The sequence below is a fragment of the Arctopsyche grandis genome, chromosome 13, assembly GCF_051622035.1.
Source record: "Arctopsyche grandis isolate Sample6627 chromosome 13, ASM5162203v2, whole genome shotgun sequence".
In the NCBI taxonomy this organism is placed as follows: Eukaryota; Metazoa; Arthropoda; class Insecta; order Trichoptera; family Hydropsychidae; genus Arctopsyche; species Arctopsyche grandis.
In genome coordinates, this window is record NC_135367.1 from 1,850,596 (window position 1) to 1,859,881 (window position 9,286).

General features: G+C 32.3%; 1 protein-coding gene across 10 annotated transcripts in view; it reads right to left on the reverse strand.

The window, feature by feature from the left end:
- The window catches only part of GluClalpha (glycine receptor alpha 1), a 75,269-nt gene extending 67,017 nt beyond the window's left edge, over window positions 1–8,252 (reverse strand). For 4 of the 10 annotated variants that reach the window (XM_077444171.1, XM_077444168.1, XM_077444174.1 and 1 more), the window contains exon 1: window positions 7,953–8,222. The gene's annotated coding sequence lies outside the window, so the exon portion shown is untranslated. Of the gene's footprint in view, window positions 1–7,952 lie in introns of all 10 variants that reach the window. The other 6 variants (XM_077444170.1, XM_077444167.1, XM_077444173.1 and 3 more) reach the window with 3 other exon arrangements.
- Window positions 8,253–9,286: the final 1,034 nt, after the last annotated feature.

The window sequence follows — 9,286 nt, forward strand, 5'->3', positions numbered from 1 at the left end:
GTATAAAGATGTTTGTTTTGGTCAGGAAGGCGTGTTGTATTAGGAAGGCCTGCTAGGCCTTCCTGGTATATTGTATATATGTAAAAATGAGTGGGGGGGGGGGCGAAAAGGCGTATCTGAAAACCAGATGTCATCAAGTCGATCTGACGGACGTTTCTGATAAAATTTTATTGATTTCAATAATGATTAATTTGTTGTTCTTGGGCGATATTCATGAAAAACCGTCTCGTTCTTAGACTGTATTCGTTGGGGGGGGGGTGGCCTCATGTTGAGGGCTTTAAGGGTCAAATTCCTTGAACTTTAAAGCGGGCTTAGAAATGATTAAATTCTTAAACTGTTATGTCGGACACATTTGCTTATTTTAATGAAAACTAACCCCGTTTTAGGAGTAGGAACATTTCCCCATTTAAATATACACTTTTGCTTACAGAAGCGTTTCACTGTTCATCTTTCCTTACTAAGTTTACAGTATCGTGACATAAAAGTTAAACTTAAATAAAAATAGACTCTGTTTTATGCAATGCCTTATTCTATGTATATTTCATAAATATATGATAAATTATGTTGCGATAAAGTTTCATACGGGAAACTTTTTCGAATTTCGCATTCGGCTCGGTTCTTTTAAATTAACGAAAAAACGCCTCGAAAAAAAGAAACTCAATTTAAAATAGATTAACGTAGATTACTGTTTGTGCTAGGAAAACAGATCCGTGGAAATTCGCAAAATTTCCGATTCAAAAATAGCATCTGAGAAAAGCGTACCGACGCTGAATCGTTTTGTCAGTAAGTAATAATTAATCTAACGACACGCAAGCAAACAATACTAAAAAAAAATAATACGCGTTTTATTTGAAAACATAATAAAAAACAATTGAATACACTTAATTAACAGAAAAAATATTCCGTTCATTTTTCGAAATATTTCAAAGCAAGCGTTTAAAAGAATGCTTGAGAAAAAAATCGCGAGACAAAGCGATGTTTTCATAGATGTTAAATAGTTTTGATGTAAATACGAGCAAAAAATATTCAGAATGTAAATCACAGTCAACCCACGTGTTCAAATACGTAGAAATAATGTCTGAATGTCTGAAGAAATTCAAACTATAAAAAAAAACTGACCGAGCTTCGAAATACATCATTAAGAAGTATCTACGCGTACAACTAAAATAAATAAATGAATGGGGATGGTAAGATTTTCAACGCCTCATTTCATTTGACTAACGGTATATAATATTTTAAAAAATAACAAATCAACCTTAAAAGCTTCATATAAAGAAGCATCTTCTTCGCAACGATCTGAAAAAACTCAGCCACACGCTAATGTTGTTTGGATCCACGCGTTTGTTTATACGGCGAACTTCCAATTTACTTGCCCCCTTTTTATGGCGATATAGTGAAAATATTTTGAAGATATAACATCAACAGATCGTTTTTGATTCAGCGAGCTTAAAAAATAAACGCATTTTGGAAAAATCAAACGCATGATTCATGAATAGAATGGATACGAGAATACGCAATCATGAACTAATTAAATACACTGTTCGACACGAAAAATGGTTCAGAGACGAAATTTGACTTTTCTTATAGATCTATGCCCAGTGAACGCGAATATGGTAATAAAAAATGTTGATTGGCTCGAGATTCGGAGATATGTGTTTTTTAAATCGCGCGATTTTTCTATATCTTGGTGTTGTTCGGTCGATGTCTCAAAATCTGTCAATTAACTGTTCAAAATGAATATTGGAATCTATAGTCGGGTATTTTATCTTTCATTTGTAGTACTTTTCAGCTTTCAAATCTCTCTAAGTAGTCGTCCAGTTCAAATCAAAAGTCAAAAGTACGAATTTTCACTTGGGATTTTTTTCCACTGTTAATACTATTTCATATTGAGTTTTTTCTATTGAAACATATTTATTGGGATAGTATTCTGGCCACACTATTTTTTGTTTTCGTTTAAAAGGGTTCATTGGAAGTGTGCTGAATTTTAAATCGGTAAAATTTCGAGCTAAAAGCTCGTACTAGTATTAACTCGTATTTACACGAATCTAAATTGAATTAATAGGGATAATATATTAAATTGTCTTTGTACGAGAATGAAATAAAATTCCACTTAGAAAAATAATATTTTGACTATTCTTCAAAAATTCTATTGATAGTATGTACTTGAATTAATAAGGATAATATATTAAATTATCTTTATTGCGTTATTATAAAATAAAATAAAAACGCAATTTAAACAATATTTCAAAAACAAATCTACGATAGTATAATCTATAAATATTGTAACGTATACTAAACAGAGCCGCCGAGTAATTGCGATCGGATTAGGCCGGGTAGCGTCCTGAGAGACCGTGTGACCGGGGTAAGTGGTTTTAAGGATTAGCGACAAGCTAAGTGCATGAAAGCTAAACAATGATTGCACTTCTCATACCGTGGGAATACATATCCGAATACGTGACTATACAGTAGGTAAACAGATTAGACGTCCTGAGAGATCTACCCCTTATAAGGCGGTACGTAGGCGAAATCATGTCAGTCTGGACGGAGCAGTGACAGTGCATGTATCTACTTAATCATCAATAAATGCTGTGATACGACTATTGGCCTTTTACTTGGATCCTCCACCCAACCATACGCAACAATATATAAAATGTGTGGTATTTAATAATTAGGATTTCAATCAAAAATATTTCAATGATTGGGATTTCAATCAAAATTATGATCCCGGCTTAAACTAATGTAATTAAATATATTACTGAGAGGTTTGGGCCGCGTAAGTACGTATGTAATGATATAAAGGAATTGTAATCGTAAGGCGAAGTAAGAAGAGGTAGGTATGTAATAAAAATTAAGATTAATAATCTGTAATTTATTAAATAAGTGATCAGTTAAATAATATAAATGATCAGTAAAGATTCATTGTTCGATCAGTAATTAATTATACAAGTGATAAATAAATTATAATTTTGATAGTTGGCTGATAGCGCGTCGCCCATCTTAGATCTTAGCAGCCAACACTTGTTTATTTAAGGGTCAGGTTAGGTTAGGTTAAGTTAGGGTTGGCCCTATTCATTTGAGATTAGGTTGTTAGGGTCGGTATTTATTAATTTAACACACGGAAGAACTGAGACAGTGAGACTGAAATTAACCTGGAGCGAGGGACGAGGACTGAGGGGGTTGAAAACGGAGAGGGGGTCAATATTTGTTTATGAACGATGTTTGAGTTGTTACAGCCGATCCGATATGGCAACATTGGCTCTACTTCATCGTTTTATATAATGATCATTTTGGTTTAATTACTGCTCATAGCATTTAAATACTAATCATTCTATTTAATAACTGATCGCATAGCAACTGATCTATACAAACTGATCATTTATTATATTCACTGGTCAATCCATTATTTTTACCTACCAAATGTTTTTTTTTACTGATCAAAATGTGAATATTTTACTGATCGGTTAAATAGAGGCCTTTACTTGTTACGAATACAACTATAGAAAAACATGTGGTATTATCTAATGGAAATTCTCAATTCTAGAAATTACAATCGCTGTCGAATAATAGTATAAACACTGGCTATGATTCATGAATACTATTATTTCAATAGCTCATTCGTAGAGAAATCAGAATTAAAAACTCATTGACATAAACTATATATGAAAATTTTATTTATTCATAGATGAAATTGTGATATTATTTTTAAATAATATGTATTGATCAATTTTGAAAATAATGTTTGTAAAAATACTTAATATAAAAACCAATTTTAGTGACACGTCAATGTAAATTCCGTGTATGGATTACGATTTACCGTCAAATTTCATAAACCGGTAAAAGGTAAATAATTTAATTTTACTACTACCGGTATACTGGATTTTTTTTCGTAGATTAGATGATAGCTGTATGTGATTACTTTTCCTAAAAACGTTAAAATATATTGAATAATAAATAAATAAAAATAAATCTCAGGTGATAATGTCGTATAATTGCATTAATGTAAATTCGTAATAATAAATAAATTTTATTTTTAACCAATCATATTTATTTATTTAAATTTTGGACCATTTGAAAGATTAGATCATAGATTGAAACAACCGTGTGATCACATTTATTACGATTTGGTTGGTCTGTGTTGCCAGTGAATTTATCAATTTAATATAGCCTCATGTAATACTGAAAATAAAAAAAATTCAAACAACTTAATTCACAATATTTGATTTGCATCTATTTTTAATGCAATATTATGTAATTACATATATGTCTGTATATGTACTTAATTTGCGATAAAATAGTTTCGGAAAATTACCAATATTTAGTGATGGCGAACTTTTGACGATTTACCGGTAAACCGGTATACCGGTATTGCAATCCCTAATTCCGTGTATCTCCGATGTTTTTTTTTTTTGTGAGATTTTGATAATTTTCATACACAATTATTTATTTTCATCGATTTTTATATAAAAAAAGAAAAATTAAAAAAAAATAGGTGTTTTTTTTTTTAAATCGATAAAAATATTAAATTATTTCAGAATATTATCATTATTAGTAAATAGTAAAGGGGAGAAACGATGTTTAAAGGAACATCGACAATGGAGTGGAGACGCGTTAATACTGGCGTTTTAAGTACACGCGACAAAGTTTCAGATTTTTTTTCCTTTCTTAGAAATATGAAGAAGCATTCTATATAAGCATTTTTAATGTAAAATTATTTCATTTATTTGATGAGGCGAATTGAAAAAAATAAACTACTAAAACTGAGTCCGAATTTAAAAAAACCCTTCGAAAATCGGTCAAATTCACGATTTTCACAAAATTGAATGGGCTGGCGTTAGTAAAAATATTTTTTTTAGTATTTTTATTTATTTTTCACGGATTTCGCATTGTTACAGAACATCTTTTCTAACTAGAGACGTTACAAAATTTCAAAATTCGCTGTTTTCGATGTACCCTAATGATCAGTGTATAAGAACAAAATAACTGATGATTGACCGGTCTGTCATAGTGCACGCATACATTAAAATATAACACTAATGTCTCACAGGTATCTATAACTGTGATCTTCTTGTCAATACGATCGTAAAATATCACGTTAAGATAGAGAGAAACACAGTGGAAAGCCGTGGAAAGCCATGGAAAGTCGTCGTCGGATTTTTCCTACATTCGCGAACTATATGCATGTATGTACATACATATATATAAAAAAAAACAATGCATAACGTCAACCGCTGTCTGTTTATGCCCTAGGGAACATTTATGATAAGAACATATTCAAAAGTGCGGCACGGCCTGCCTAGGTTGGACGTGTCCAGGCGTGTCTTCATGTCATTGTTTGACAAGTTTATCCTTCATACATATCTTCAAATATAGAATCACTGTCAAATCTATATCGATACAATAAAATATCATCATTCTGTGTATCTGAACCCAAAGTAATCGTCAAGCTTATGAAATTTTCATTGTTTTCAAAAAAAATCAATTGAACATCGCCATTATCGGTAGACTTTATTTGTAAGTTAGAACGTGGTGTAAATAATTGCAAATTATTATGGGTAGTCAGCCATTTTATAAGTAGACAAGTTACATACATAGATAAGTATTGATTTCAAAATAAATTAGAGGTAGAGGTTTATCTCATTACTGATATTAATGGCTATTACGGGTAAATGTAATCAGATCGTTATATTCTATCCTAAATATGTACCTGCATACATTTGCAGGTACATATTTAGATATTTGGCTTATATATCTTTTTAAATTCAATGCGTTTAAATTAACGTCCCTAGTATTTTAAATGTAAAAATATGTTCATTTTTGTTTCAATGGACTTGTAAACATTTCGGGTTTCATTAGAAGAATCCACATACATAAGTGGTATTATAAATATACCCTGGCGATGAAATGACGTGTCCCAGAAGATGTACACATCGTTAGTACGAGCACCCTCGTAAATTCGACCTTCGTCCCAGATTCTTTTTCCTGTAGTATAAATACCGTGAATGGCGAGCATGAGCCGTCGTGCATATAAATACGTAAATAAATACATATATATTTAGGTAAAGAGCCACAGTATAACAGGCGACTATAAAACATAGACGGTTCATTGGAAACTGCACGATGCAGAGAGATGCACCTGCCAACATTTAAGCAATGCCATGCAAAAATAGTTCGACTTCCGTATCAAAGTGCAGGAATTCTTGCCAAAATGCAAGCGACATTCTTAATGAGTTGTTTATGTACATAATGAAGTGAAAATTTAAATAGTTCATTATAGTATGGTTGATTTTCATTTAGATTCATTTTAGTTATGAAGCTTTGAAATATATTGCGAAAGAATTGTCTAAATTAAGGATTTTAATCGGTTATATGGCGGTCGTTGTGTGTATTCGTTTCTGATTGGCTGTCGTGAAATATTCATTTTTTTCGATTCATATAAATTTAATGGAAAAAAAAAACAAATGAATGGTAACTATTAGATTCATTTTAAAAATACCGAGCGAAGCCAGATGGAATCAGTATTATATAATAAAATTTCAATTCCTAAATAAATTACATATATATTATTCGTATATTAGAAAGGTCTTCGTTTTGCTGTAAATTTTTAATTATTTGTTTAAGTATTACAAGAATAAGTAAAAAACAAACATATTGAGATATACATACGTACATGTAATAGTTTTTTTTAATGCTCATTCTATGTATATTCGACCGTAAGATTTTAACTTGATGTAATATTAAACTTTTTTTTTAATATATAAGAGGACCACTATATGCATTTATATATATATATATATATATATATATATATATATATATATATATATATATATATATATATATATATATATATATATATATATACACCACGATCAATATATGAACCATACGTACATACATATATGTATGTAATAATTCATTTTTCTTTATCAGTATAAAATGGTTTTACGCAAAGGACCTAACTCTCGTGATTGTTTTTTTGACAATAGAAATAACAGTACATATACATAAATACATATGTTTGTATATACATTCATACGTATATACATACATATGTATATATGTATATATATATATACATATATATATATATATATATATATATATATATATATATATATATATATATATATATATATATATATATATATATATATATATACCACGATCAATATATGAACCATACGTACATACATATATGTATGTAATAATTCATTTTTCTTTATCAGTATGAAATGGTTTTACGCAAAGGACCTAACTCTCGTGATTCTTTTTTTGACAATAGAAATAACAGTACATATACATAAATACATATGTTTGTATATACATACATACGTATGTTAAATATTTTACTCTAAATTGCATAATAATAAATAAATATTTAAGAAATTGGGCGGAAATTCTAAATGATTTGATTGATACATATGTAGATTTCAAAAATATATCAACTTACTGACCATTTATTTTCATTTATAGAGAAAACTTAAAAAAAAATAACTAACAGATGATTTAAAAAAAATCAGTTTTTGGCCTTTATTTAAGTTTATTTCATGAACTTATCTCCGCCCAAATATATGTACATACATACATACATAAAGAAGATTGCATAAGTTCATGCCCGATTTAAAAGTTACATATAAACGTTTTTCAACGGCCATAAAAAATAAAAGCATCAAATTTTAATTGCATATATAATATATAACTGATAGTATTATGTGTAATGTATAAGTATTTAAATGTATAAGAGGTTTATAAAAAATAAATACATACAATACAAGGAGTATAACACTTATATAATATATGTGTGTAAGTGTTATATTATATTAAAAACATGCAGGACGTTGAGATTGCATGCAAAAATGATTAAGCGTAAATATAAGATGAGATGGGGGGTGGGGAGATTTTAGAATGGGAGACGGGGTGGGGGGGGTAAATAAAATTGGTAAAAGTTAAACCTGTATAGTGTGCAAGTATAATAGGGGTGGAAGGCTCTTCACCAAGTAGACGCGATCAGCTGAAAGTCTTGCGATCGTCGCGGCAGATTAGAGGAGTAGCACGCGGGTGGTGTTGCGTGAATGGCGGTTTGGAGCAGAGTACTGCCCCCGCCACTGTGTGTGCGAGTTGGTGGTGGTGGTGGTATTAGTTGGTAGTATTGTGTGTGGTTGTTAGTTGGTTAGTTGGTAGTAGCGAGTGGTTGTTACCTGCCCGCGGCGCAGCACACGACTGCCAGAGCTGCTGACTCCCCGATTCCCGCTATCGATCATCGGCTCGACGCGAGCACATCTCCAAAGCCTCGTCGTATGCGACCGCGGTATGCTTGTCCGCGCTCATCTCGAGACTATGTATATAGTCCAAGGTCTGAGAAAAAGTTGGGCAGAAGTCGGAATTCTCGACAGGGCGGACCAGAGAAATGTTATATTAATTAGAAGTGGCCTTAGGGCCGGGCCGCACCGTGCAACTTTGTCGGCCGACTAGTTGCGCGACACGGAAAAAGGTATGGAAATGTGTGCGACAAACAAGTTGACGGGTGTGTCATGTCCCATCTACCTGCATGCATTGGGGCCGGGCCGCACCGTGCAACTTTGTCGGCCGACTAGTTGCGCGAAAAAATGTATGTCCCATCTACCTGCATGTAGGCCAATGCATGTCCCATCTACCTGCATGTATTGGTCTGATCGCCCTCAACCAAGTCGTTCGCAAGTCGCACGGTGCGGCCTGGCCCTTGGTCTGGTCGCCCTCAACCAAGTTGTTCGAGAGTTGAGCGGTGCGGCCCGGCCCTTAGGCGTTATATTGTTGTCAAGTGACGATTGTCCACAGATAATCCTAAATAATTTAAGCATCAGTCGTATTTGATGCTTGGTGCTTGACGTATGTCCGATAAAAACTTCTCTGGGCAAGGGCAATGGGCAAGTGCATCGTTAAAATTGCACAATGCATTCAAAAATACTCTATAAACAACATGGGATACATTTTTATTAAGTAAATTGATCATTTAGGTGACATATTATTCAATTAACATTTGACGGAGTTTTTAAAAGTGTTATGACTAGTGGCCGGATCCACAGCGCGCCATTTATTGTTCAATTGTTGTAAATGCTAGTGCTCAATTGTTGTAAAAGGTTCGCCTAACCTTTTTTTTGTACTCTAGCTTTGTAAATAGAGCCAAACCGCCCCGATTCCTGGAAAAAGCACGGTCTCTATCCGCAGTCTAGTCATGACGATCGCCCGAATTCTACGTAACAATTCAGGGATGGCACCAGAGAAATGTAAAAATTATTTTTAAATAAAT